The following is a 12690-nucleotide window of genomic DNA, read 5'->3' on the forward strand; positions in this document are numbered from 1 at the left end:
ATCTACCTTTTAAAATGGCATTACCCTTAAAGATTATCTTACTCTGAACTTGCAGGGTAATGTCCAAGCAGCATAGAAGCAGGATACAGTGTAATGTCCAAGAAGGATTTCTGTCATAGCATACGTGTTCTAGAATTGGTGGCTTTCTCATGCATATCTAGCATTTGATGAGTTGAATAAACAAAATGACTTTATTCAGGTTTGATGAACATATCAAGTCACATCTGATGTTCAGATGTATAGGAGAATCCTTGTAATTCTGAATCAACAACTTTTTTACTGTCTTAAGTAAAACTAGTTTTAAGCCCAGAAAATATAAATATATATATCATGTACATTAGATATTATTCAGACAAATTCAATTCATTTGTCATGCTTTTATTTAAGGACTGGGAAGAAGAGAACACAAGAAAAGTGACTTATTTATTAATTTATCAAATTTGTATGGCCACCCATCTCACAAAAAGTGACTCTGGGAGATGTACAATTATTAAATAAATCAGTTACTATAAAAATATAAAACAATCATCATTAAACATGTGAAATGTACATGGAAAGAGTGGAATATATCCACAGGGGAAGTATTTTAAAGGGTTATTGGTTCCCTGAGACCCCAGGTCTACTGACATAACCAGGTCTTGAGGGAATTCACAAACATTAACAGGGATGGAGCAAACCTGACTTTGTGGATGGGGGGGGGGTAACTTCCCTTTCAATCCACTGGGACATTCACCCAAAAGATCACATCTAGGGTTAATAATGAGATGATATTTCATAATATCTCCATTTATATAGCTGTATCATGGGCTGAATTTCTCCTTGGTGAGGGATTATTATAGCATTACATTTTTCTAGTTGACCTTTGCAAATTCAATCCAATGCAATCTAAACGCAAGAGGGTCTTTTTTAAATGTCTAAAGCTCTGGGGTTTATATAAGGTATCTGGGTCTTATTTTGTTTAATTTTTGCAGTTGGATTGTAAAGGACAAGCATGGAGATGGGCATACATTGATAAGATTCCCGATTCGCAAAAGATATATAGCCATATTTTTAAAACAATGTTTCTTAGAAAACTCTGCTTCCAACCCCAGGCCAAGATTTTTCCTTTTCTTCCTCCCTTTTGCTCCCACCAGATACTTTTCTTGATTGCATAAAGCCCCTTCAGCTATTTTACTTTCTGGGCTCCCTCATCAGCACACAGCATGAAAACCTGCACCATCAACCAACAGCTGCTGTTATGTTTTTGCTCATTTCTGAGCATTGATAAAATAAAGAAAATATTGTTAAAAGTATGCCAGCAAATACAAATATCAGCTGGCCAATATAGGATTTTTTAAGATGGTCTGACTGTGGACCTGAATCGATAGTCTATCTCCAGTGGTGTGATTAATCCCAGTCTGTGTTTTTAAAGTTTATTTCTTTATTTGTTTATATGTTACGGTTTAATTACAGACACATCTAGAGGCTTCAAATTTTAAACAGAATAATAAAATAACTATAAAATTAACATTTATATATATATATGTATGTGTGTGTGTGTGTATGTATGTATGCATGTAAGTGTGTGAGTGTGTGTGTGTGTGTGTGTATACATACACACACACACTTACATGCATACATACATACACACACACACACACACATACATACATACATACTGTATATAAATTTTCTGCATTAAAAATTAAATGACACCTTATAAAATCATTTAAACTGATCAACTTTTGGAGCTGCCTCAACCATAACAAGGGCTTAATGAATTCTCAAGTTTGGAGCACAGAATGACCAGAACATTTCTGTTTTCGGATTTTCCTTCCATTAGTAAATCCAATCTACTAACTGGTCTGTAAACTGCACTGTGATTTTTTTAAAAATAAAATAAAATCCTGGAAAATTACATTGGCATTAGCAAGACAACAGCATGAAGATTTCCATAAAGCCATCAGCTTAACTTGAAAAACTCTACTTTATTAGCCAGCTGGAAGGAAGCTTTTCAGTTTGGGAATAATAACAGTGAAGATAGTTCCAGACTGTTGGCTTTTGCTACATAGGGGAATGCATATTGTGGCTGGGTGAAAATGCCCAGTGGGCTAGGCAGTAATGAACAATCATTAATAATCAGATGACTGAGAAGACAGTTTCACTTCTGTTTTTGTACATTTGGTATCTGACATCTTCACATCAAAATAGAAAAAATAGCTAATCTTCTAGAATTATAGTGGGAGTTAGCTAAGCAACAATTTAGATTAGTTCCAAAAATTTATTCAGTTTGGATAATTTGAGGGGTCCTTGGTGCTCTCTGAGCTTGGTTGTAGAATGTGAGGAATAAATGAAAGCTACATTTTTGAAGGTAACTGTTGTTTTGCTCAGTCAAAGACAGTGCTCCATCACTGAGGTTTTAAATATAAAATCAAATCAGAAAAGTATCTAGTGGCTAAATCCACTTTCTAACAAAAGGAGGTAGAATTACAAAGGCATCATTTAGTTTTCACCAGTCACCCTATTCTATAAATGGAATGAGAAAAATTTGAAGGGCAACAAAGCTGAATTCATCTCTTTTGACCTCTTAGCATGAGGACAGTGTATCAAATGCTTTAGCGGCTACAATTGGATCACATTAAAGACTAGAGTTTTGTTACAGTGCTTTATGCTACCTCCTGGAATTTTATTTCTTCAGTGTTCTAGAATTATTTACAGAAAATTGATGTATAATAATAGAAGAAAAAATTCAATGAAACAGAAGTACATTTCTTTTCTGTAGGCTAACATTATTGCACTTGTAATATAATACTGTTATGAAAAGCACAGGTTCCCCCTAAAACAAATTTAGACATAATATTTGAATGTGATTGTCTCATAATGTAAGCATTTTTATGAGTATGTAGGTTGTTCCACAGTATTTTTATACATGTCCTGCAGTATTAAATACAGGTATGTGATACTCAGATGAGAAATACATACAAGGGTTTCAAACTAAATCAATTTTCAGAGTGCACTTATTTTGCCATATTTAGCTTTACACCAAATATTGAAAAATATTCCAGACCATCCATCTAACTCTTTTCATTGTATTAAAAATGGTAACATTAAACTTATCAATTTAATCTTTTAACCCTTCTAAAAATTATTATGCCAACTTAAGGGTGTCAAGAGACAACCTAAACTCCAAATCCTTAAAAGTTTTTGAATTGTAACTGTGAACTAGTGTCATTATGATTTATTCCAATTTATAGAGTAACCAGGCAGGATCCCAAAATCTCGGGTGCATTTTATGAAACAATCATATAATAAAAGCTTATGCTTTACGCTCCCCCTGTATTTCCATTGATAGTTTTAAAAACTTCTAATTAAGAGCAAGGGTCTAAAGATAAATTTTAAAAATAAGAAAAGTAAGAAAGCTTCACAACCTGGACATAAATTTAAACCAAGAGATGGTATACTATTAAACGTCTCTTATGATTTAGGAGTTGAATAAGTCATATCAATCCACAAAAACTTTGTGGAAACCCATATAAATCAAAATTTATCTCAAAACCTGCCAAGACACCATATAGATTAATAGCTCAACAACTAAAGAAATCAGAGCTGCTGGATGATTATTATTTTGAATAAAAACAAGAATGTCAACTAAAAATCTCATATTGCCTTATGATCAGAAGTTGTGATCTATTCTGGTTAAAAAATACTATGCAATTTGTGGGCCAAACTAGCAATTCAACTTGTATCATCCACCTGTATCTTCCACATTTATCAAGGAAATAGTCTATAGTTAGACTAGGGACTATCAAGTCCTTAGTCAGTTGGGGAATAATAATTGTAATGTTTAAAGTAAAGGCCACCAGCTGTAAAATATTTTTAAAAGCCTGACTATAAACTTATAATAAAATAGGAAGTTAAAATATATTTGTCAATGAGAATTATCAGAAACAAGAGTCTCCTCAAATGTCATAGATTAAATTTTAATGATAATTTTTGGAAGCAAAAAAATAAAAATTGGGAACCTCGCTTATGGTTCCTAACTTTTATTTTTTCGCTTCCAAAAATTGTCATTAAAATTTAATCTATGAAATTTGGCCTATTTATCTTTGGGGGTGTGGCTTCTACCTTTCTATTGAAAAGAACTGCTGATTCATATATTTGGAACTTGTATGAATGTTCCCATTTGAATCTTGAATCTAGTACAGTATTATACTGCTTTATTTGTTGAAGTCTAAAAGTCAATAATTGATTTTTTCTCTTTCTTCCTGATACCGTTGTCTTGTGCAATGTAATACAAATTCTCCTTCTACTAGTAAAAACATGTTAATCTAACAGTCTGGAAAAGGATAGGGTGCAAAAGACAATAATAATTCTTTCAGTCTCATCTAAATTTTAATCTTGATGCTGCTTTTTATTTAAAAAAATATTGTTGTTGTTAATTGCGAAGTCGTGTCCGACCCATCGCGACCCCATGGACAACATTCCTCCAGGTCTTCCTGTCCTCTACCATCTTCTGGAGTCCATTTAAGTTCTCACCTACTGCTTCAGTGACTCCATCTCATTCTCTGTCGTCCCCTTCTTCTATTGCCCTCAATCTTTCCCAGCATTAGGCCCTTCTTCCAGTGAGTCCTTCCTTCTCATTAGGTGGCCAAAGTATTTGAGTTTCAACTTCAGGATCTGGCCTTCTAAAGAGCAGTCGGGGTTGATCTCTTCTAGGACTGACCGGTTTGAACGCCTTGCAGTCCAAGGGACTCGCAGGAGTCTTCTCCAGCACCATAGTTCAAAGGCCTCAATTCTTTGGCGCTCAGCCTTTCTTATGGTCCAACTTTCACAGCCGTACATTGCAACTGGGAAAACCATGGCCTGGACTATACGCACTTTTGTTGGCAGGGTGATGTCTCTGCTTTTTAGTATGCTGTCTAGATTTGCCATAGCTTTCCTCCCCAGGAGCAAGCGTCTTTTAATTTCTTGGCTGCAGTCCCCATCTGAGGTGATCTTGGAGCCCAGAAAAATAAAATCTGTCACTACCTCCATTTCTTCCCCATCTATTTGCCAGGAATTGAGAGGGCCGGATGCCATGATTTTGGTTTTCTTAATGTTGAGTTTCAAGCCAACTTTTGCACTCTCCTTCTTCACCCGCATCAAGAGGCTCTTTAGTTCCTCTTCACTTTCTGCCATTAGAGTGGTATCATCTGCATATCTTAGGTTGTTGATATTTCTCCCGGCAATCTTAATTCCAACTTTTGATTCATCTAGCCCTGCCTTTCTCATGATGTGCTCTGCATATAAGTTAAATAGGCAGGGCGACAGTATACAGCCTTGCCGGACTCCTTTTCCAATTTTGAACCAATCAGTGGTTCCGTGTCCAGTTCTCACTGTTGCTTCTTGACCCGCATATAGGTTTCTCAAGAGACAAATGAGATGGTCTGGTACTCCCATCTCTTTAAGAACTTGCCACAATTTGTTGTGATCCACACAATCAAAGGCTTTTGCATAGTCAATGAAGCAGAAGTAGATGTTTTTTCTGGAACTCCCTAGCTTTCTCCATGATCCAGCGTATGTTGGCAATTTGATCTCTAGTTCCTCTGCCTCTTCGAAATCCTGCCTGTACTTCTGGTAGTTCTCGATCCACATACTGCTGGAGTCTAGCTTGTAGGATTTTAAGCATAACTTTACTAGCATGTGAAATGAGTGCAATGGTGCGATAGTTTGAACATTCTTTGGCATTGCCTTTCTTTGGAATTGGAATGTAAACTGACCTTTTCCAATCCTGTGGCCACTGTTGAGTTTTCCAAATTTGCTGGCAAATTGAGTGTAGCACTTTTACTGCATCGTCTTTTAAGATTTTGAATAGCTCAGCTGGAATACTGTCACCTCCACTAGCTTTGTTGTTGCTCAGATTTTCTAAGGCCCATTTCACTTCACATTCTAGGATGTCTGGTTCGAGGTCAGTGACCATCTCATTGTGATTATCTGGGATGTTAAGCTCATTCTTGTATAGTTCTTCTGTGTAGTTTTGCCATCTCTTCTTAATCTCTTCTGCCTCTGTTAGGTCTCTGCCATTTTGGTCCTTTATCATGCCCATCTTTGCATGAAACGTTCCCTTCATATCTCCAATTTTCTTGAAGAGATCTCTGGTCCTCCCTATTCTGTTGTTTTCTTCTATTTCTTTGCACTGTTCATTTAAGAAGGCATTCTTATCTCTTCTAGCTACTCTCTGGAATTCTGCATTCAATTGGGTGTATCTTTCTCTTTCTCCTTTGCCTTTTGCTTCCCTTCTTTCCTCAGCTATTTGCAAAGCTTCCTCAGACAGCCATTTTGCTTTCTTGCATTTCTTTTTCTTTGGGATGGTTTTAGTTGCTACCTCTTGTACAATGTTGCGAACTTCCATCCATAGTTCTTCAGGCACTCTGTCTATCAGATCTAATTCCTTAAATCTATTTGTCACCTCTACTGTATATTCATCAGGAATATGATTTAGTTCATACCTGAATGGCCTAGTGCTTTTCCCTACTTTTTTCAATTTAAACCTAAATTTTGCAACGAGAAGCTCATGATCTGAGCCACAGTCAGCTCCTGGTCTTGTTTTTACTGACTGTATACAGCTTCTCCATCTTTGGCTGCAGAGCACATAGTCAATCTGATTTCTATGTTGACCGTCTGGTGATGTCCATGTGTAGAGCCGTCTCTTGGGTTGTTGGAAAAGAGTGTTTGTTATGACCATCGTATTCTCTTGACAAAATTCTATTAGCCTGTGCCCTGCTTCATTTTGTACTCCAAGGCCAAATTTGCCTGTTATTCCAGTTATCTTTTGGCTTCCTACCTTAGCATTCCAATCCCCCATGATGATAAGGACATCATTTTTTGGTGTTAATTCTATAAGGTGCTGTAGGGCTTCATAAAACTGGTCAATTTCATCCTCTTCAGCACCAGTGGTTGGGGCATAGATTTGGACTATTGTGATATTGAATGGTTTGCCTTGGATTCGAATTGAGATCATTCTGTCATTTTGGGGATTGTATCCCAGTATTGCTTTTCCTATTCTTTTATTGACTATGAAGGCTACTCCATTTCTTCTGAGGGATTCTTGCCCACAGTAGTATACCTGATGGTCATCTGAGTTAAATTCACCCATTCCTGTCCATTTTAGTTCGCTGATTCCTAAGATGTCGATGTTCAGTCTTGTCATCTCTTTTTTGACTATGTCTAGCTTGCCTTGATTCATGGATCTTACATTCCAGGTTCCTATGGAGAAAAAATCTTTACAGCATCGGACTTTCCTTTCACCACCAGATATATCCACAGCTGAGCGTCCTTTCGGCTTTGGCCCAGTCGCTTCATTCTTTCTGGCGCTACTAGTACTAGCCCTCTGCTCTTCCCCAGTAGCATATTGGACACCTTCCGACCTGAGGGGCTCATCTTCCAGCGTCATATCTTTTTGCCTTTTAGTACTGTCCATGGGGTTTTCATGGCAAAGATACTGGAGTGGTTTGCCATTTCCTTCTCCAGTGGATCACATTTTGTCAGGACTCTCTGCTATAACCTGTCCATCTTGGGTGGCCCTGCATGGCATAGTTTATAGCTTCATTGAGTTACGCAAGCCTCTTCGCCACGACAAGGCAGTAATCCATAAAGGGAAAAAAATATATACAATATACAATAATGAATAAATGCTTCAGTGGGCTCCCATGCCAAAGACAGTAATGTAACTGAATCCCTATTAATACAATTTACTATTTACTCTGTCGCTCTCTTAAGAAAATCTGTACCATTCAACAAATATATATTCAAAGGGCATTTAAAGAATATACGTAAACTTTCATTGAATAGAACAGTATATCATAGGAGCATGATCTAAGATTAAACTATCTCAAATCAAAGATTGAGACGTCAAGAAACAGTGGAGTCTGAAGAAATTGTGACACAAAACAATACATATGTTTTACTAGTGCTTTATAAGCATACTGTAGGATGCAGTTCATTGTTACAGGTAGTCCTCAACTTACGACCACAATTGAGCCCAAAATTTCTATTGCTAAGTGAGACATTTGTTAAGTGAGTTTTGCCCCAATTTATGACCTTTCTTGCCACAGTTGTTAAATGAATCACTGCAATTATGAACTTAGTAACACAGTTGTTAAGTGAATCTGTCTTCCCCATTGACTTTGCTTGTCAGATGGTCATAAAAGATGTTCGTATGACCCGGGACACTGCAGCCATTATAAATATGAGCCAATTACCAAGCGTCTGAATTTTGATCATGTGACCATGGAGATGCTGCAGTGGTCGAAAGTGTAAAAAATAGTCATAATAGTTATTTTTTCAGTGCCGTTGTAACTTTGAACAGTCACTAAATGAAATGTTATAAGTCAAGGACTACCTGTATTAAAAGTAATGCTTGCAGAATGAAGCTATGTCATTGAGTTTAAAGATTCCATTTTATGACAGCAGTTAGATATGGCCCAATCTTTTTTATCTTTAAGAAAAATAATGCTTTTAACAGTCAAAACAAAACTATTAACCAAATCCAAAAATTAAAAGAAAATAGAAAAACAGAAGTGAACCTGCATCAGAGAGAAATAAAATAAAATAAATGCACATAAAACAAATATCTTAGTTCTTAAACAATAAAGTAAGCTTTGACCACCTGGAATAATATTGTTCAGATTTTCCACATCATTAGAAATCCAATTCATTTATATAAAGTGAACACATATCTTCTCTCCAGAGTTAAGTCAAGTGTAAAATAGTCTATCAACTATTTAACTGCAACCCACTCACAAAAAGGTTCTTAATAATTTGATAGATTCCAAACTTTTTGATATATAATTAATAGCATATTCATATCTTTAACATTTTTGCCAGTATTTCAGCAACCTTATGAATGCTAAACCAGAATGGTGTTTAGAACAAATCAGAAACATGAATCAAGGTCTTCTCAAAAATATACTTCTAACATACAGATCTTAAAACCCATAAGTCTTGGAATGTCCAATAAAAATCCTAACTTGATCAGGTACTAATGAATCGTTCTCTAAAACTGTAGCTTATTGATTGCTTAAATAGAATATTCCAACTCTTTCTTCTGAATTATTTCCATATCTATCTCAGTAATAGTTTTCAGCTTTACAATACCTTGATCTTTTAAATTAATTAGTGTAGGGGAGGGGGCAGGTCTGTGATTCTCAAATGTTTTTTAAATTGGAGAGGATTTCATTCACAGCAACATCATTATATAAGTTATATTACTTGTGCCATTTTACATCATTTGTGCAATTATGCAAATAACATAACATTTCATAAATGAAACAAGTATTTTGCTCATTATATCTGAAGTCCACTAAATTGAGATCTGCAAATACTGAGTATAAATGTGGGACTCATAAACCTCATTCAGTAGCTTGAAAGTTTCAGATGTTGTTAATGCATCAAGCCCAAATTGTCAGGTGAAGCAAATTTTTAATTAAATATATTCCCATTCAGTAGTTTTAGTCAATTCAAATTTTTGGGAAAAACATGGGATGTTGTATAGGATTAGTTAACAGTGACCTGCACAAAAAAATAAAAAAAGATTTTTCAACTATTTCAGTTTATGATTTGTCATAGGAATTAAGATCATATTTAAATTTTCTTCTCAACATTATCCATATGTTGTAGTGCAGGGGGGGAAAATGACATCAGGCTAAAATTTCCTGAAAATATCATCTCAAATGAAACATCATATGGTTTTTGTTTGTTTGTTTGTTTGTATCAAGCTATCTGATTAAATCTATTCAGTCAGTTTAGAATTTATGTGTTTTAAGATCATTCACTCCATAGTCATGTCTAACAATCTTTCATCAACGACATGAACAACTGAAGTTCCTTTTGATCTTTTTTTTTTTTTAGTTTTGTATTTTTAGCTTTCATCTTAATTTTTGTTTGTTGCACTGAAACCAATTCTTGCTTGATAAGAACCATTGGAATTCCCACTTGATTTGGGAATAAAATCCTTTCCATTTGCTTTTCCCAGCAAACTAACCCACATGGTTTCTAGGTTATTGTAACTTAATTTCAGCAAACCCTGCAATCATTTTTTTTTAATTCCCTTATCTGAATTGAACAATACATTCCCCCAGAGCTGAGTTCATTTACTCTGGCCTCAAATGTTGTAATTAAATTAACAGGTTCCTTTTTAAATTGCCTATACAGTTCTCTCAATAAAAGAATGTAATTACCCAATTTTGCCTCTATTTGCTACTATTCTATGTGTGTTGCCGTTTTGTTTTGTTTGTTTGTTTTTTCTGTTGAGAGCAAGACGTTACATAGAGAAACTCTTTCATTTGCTGTTTATGTAACAAGTATCCTCTCACTCTGTTCATTCTCTGGGTGCACAGCTACCAACAGCTATCACCAAGCTTTCAACGCTGTAATTTATAATATATATTTCCAGTGATATTAATGAAGCCATGTTCATTGTCATTTTCTAAAGGTTAGATCTCAGTAACTGGTAAATTGAGCAGAATAAGTAGTTTACCCCAGTCAGTGTCTGAGAGTGCTACATCTTCAGTTTCCATAGTTTCAAGGGAGGTCAATTTGCAAATGCATGAGTAGATGTGGTTTGTACTGAATTAGGATGAATGCCATGTACATGGAGTTCTGCATCAGATAAATATCTTTTAGAATCATGCCATTTAAAACAGCTCCATTTATCCTGCAGGGCATTGCTTGCTTTATTGGAATGATAACTCTTGGAAGATTTTCAGTGCTCTGTCTGCTCTAATCTCTAATCTCTTTATGGCTGATCCCTCCATCTTCAGGGTCAGGAAGTTTAAGAGAAAGTACTGCATCTTAATGTTTTGGTAGGAGAGTAAAATTAAATCCAATTAGTTCCTTGTAATAATTTAAGTGATGCATATTCTGTACTCTGTATTTGTGTATCTCTCTGTGTGTTGAGTATGTGTGCATGCAGTTATATGTATAAGACACATACAGGGAGAGAGAGAGAGACTCAGAGACAGAGAGAAACAGAGTGAGCACAAACTTTTTCTCAAACCAATCTCCAAATTTGGAAGGGGAAAAAATGCCCCAGTCCTTAAATGCCCTTTCAAATTTTCACTTTCACAGTATGTTCCCATCTTCTCTTTATTTACATTGCAAGAAATATTGAAAACTGGAATTTTGAACGGGAAATAAGGAAACAGATTTCTCTCTTCTCTTCTTCTTTAGTCATATGATTGATGGATTAAGGAGCATCTGAAAGCAAAACCCAATGTATTGAGGGAAAGGTCTATGCATTTAAAGTGCATGTAAAGACAGAAAAAGGAAAGAAGAAGCATATCTGGCCCTCTCATAGATTATGGCCCTTGTTACTTGAATGTCAAATAAAGGGAGGAAGAAATGTGCTTAGTAATTAGATGGTAGATTTGGATGGGAGGGGCTTTTACCATGATAAAAACTGGGGGCACAAGCAGATACAAGCTGGAGACTTTGGAAATTCATCTTTCATTGGAAGTTTTATGGTCATCTAATGTTATTGTCCAGGTCTTGATCAGGAAATCTTTCTCAAAATCACTGGTCAGAAGAACAAATTGATTCATTACTTTCATTGGGAAATATGATCAATTGGCATTCAAGCAGTGGATTTGCTCCACTTTGAACCTTACTTAATCAAAGCATAATCATATGCAGGTGATTTCTTTCTAGCACATGCCAAGTGTTTGAGTGAGATAAGCTTAAAGTACCATTAGCTATTTTGGTGTTGATGAAGTTTTTCCTCTCTTTTTTCGATGCCCTCAACAGTAGCCTTTAGTACTGATTAGGTTTCCCTACCATTCCACTAGAAGTAAGTTAGATTTGCTCTTTCACCTGATGTAATGGTATGCAGGAGTGACCTTGAGAGACAAGGGAAAGAGCCACAGCTGGGAGTATGGTCAGATAAGAGGCAATTTAGCCTACAGAAGGAATGTGGGAAGGGGCAAAAGTCTCAGAAAGGACTTTCTCTCTTGGGTTGTATCAATGACAAGGGAGAAACATACTTCCAGACTTGCAAAATTCTGTCAATTTAATGTTACAATAAGGTAGAATTAATTCATCTGGGTGTATCTCCGGTCTACTTGGCAAAGCTACTAGTCTTGCAAGTGTTTTTCTCCGCTGTTTCCTATATAGCCCAAGACATTAGGCAGGTCCTTTCTAAAATGGTTTGCTCTGCTCACATTCCTTCTGTGGGTTAAGCTGCCTCTTATTAGACTGAATGAGCTATAGCTCATTCCTTGGTTTCACAAGGTCATTCTTACATATCTTTATATCAGATGAAAGAGTGACTTGAACCAGGCAACAGAGGCAGGATATGGATTCATAATGGAGAGAGGAAAATTCATATTTACCCATGAAAAATAGATAGTGGCATTCAGTTCAGCTGTGAGGGAAATCTAGCTCTGAGGAGCAGAAACAAACTTTATAAATTGCTGGGCTTGTGTGATTTTTCCTTCCCTTTCATTGTATACATGAAAGAATTTTTTCAGATTTTTTAATGACCATTTGTTCTTGGTGAGGATTCTTGGGTGAGAGAGAATTATAATTAATGAACACCACAGCATGCTTTTTCTGAATAACAATCAAAAAAGCAAACTCTAGTTTGCCACAAACATTAAAACAATGCTTCTAATCTGCTTTCTACCTTCTTGAGAATAGATGACTGTTGCTTACCAGTGATTGTTTTTTGGCAATCTT

At 35.8% G+C, this 12690-nt stretch overlaps 1 protein-coding gene across 1 annotated transcript in view; it reads left to right on the top strand.

Annotated features, from left to right (window-relative positions):
* Positions 1-12690, top strand: part of SGCZ (sarcoglycan zeta) — a 241138-nt gene that overhangs the window by 190796 nt on the left and 37652 nt on the right. The gene's annotated exons all lie outside the window — the stretch shown is intronic.

This window comes from Crotalus tigris, unplaced genomic scaffold (genome assembly GCF_016545835.1).
Source record: "Crotalus tigris isolate CLP2741 ecotype Arizona unplaced genomic scaffold, ASM1654583v1 scf7180000024338.4412243, whole genome shotgun sequence".
In the NCBI taxonomy this organism is placed as follows: Eukaryota; Metazoa; Chordata; class Lepidosauria; order Squamata; family Viperidae; genus Crotalus; species Crotalus tigris.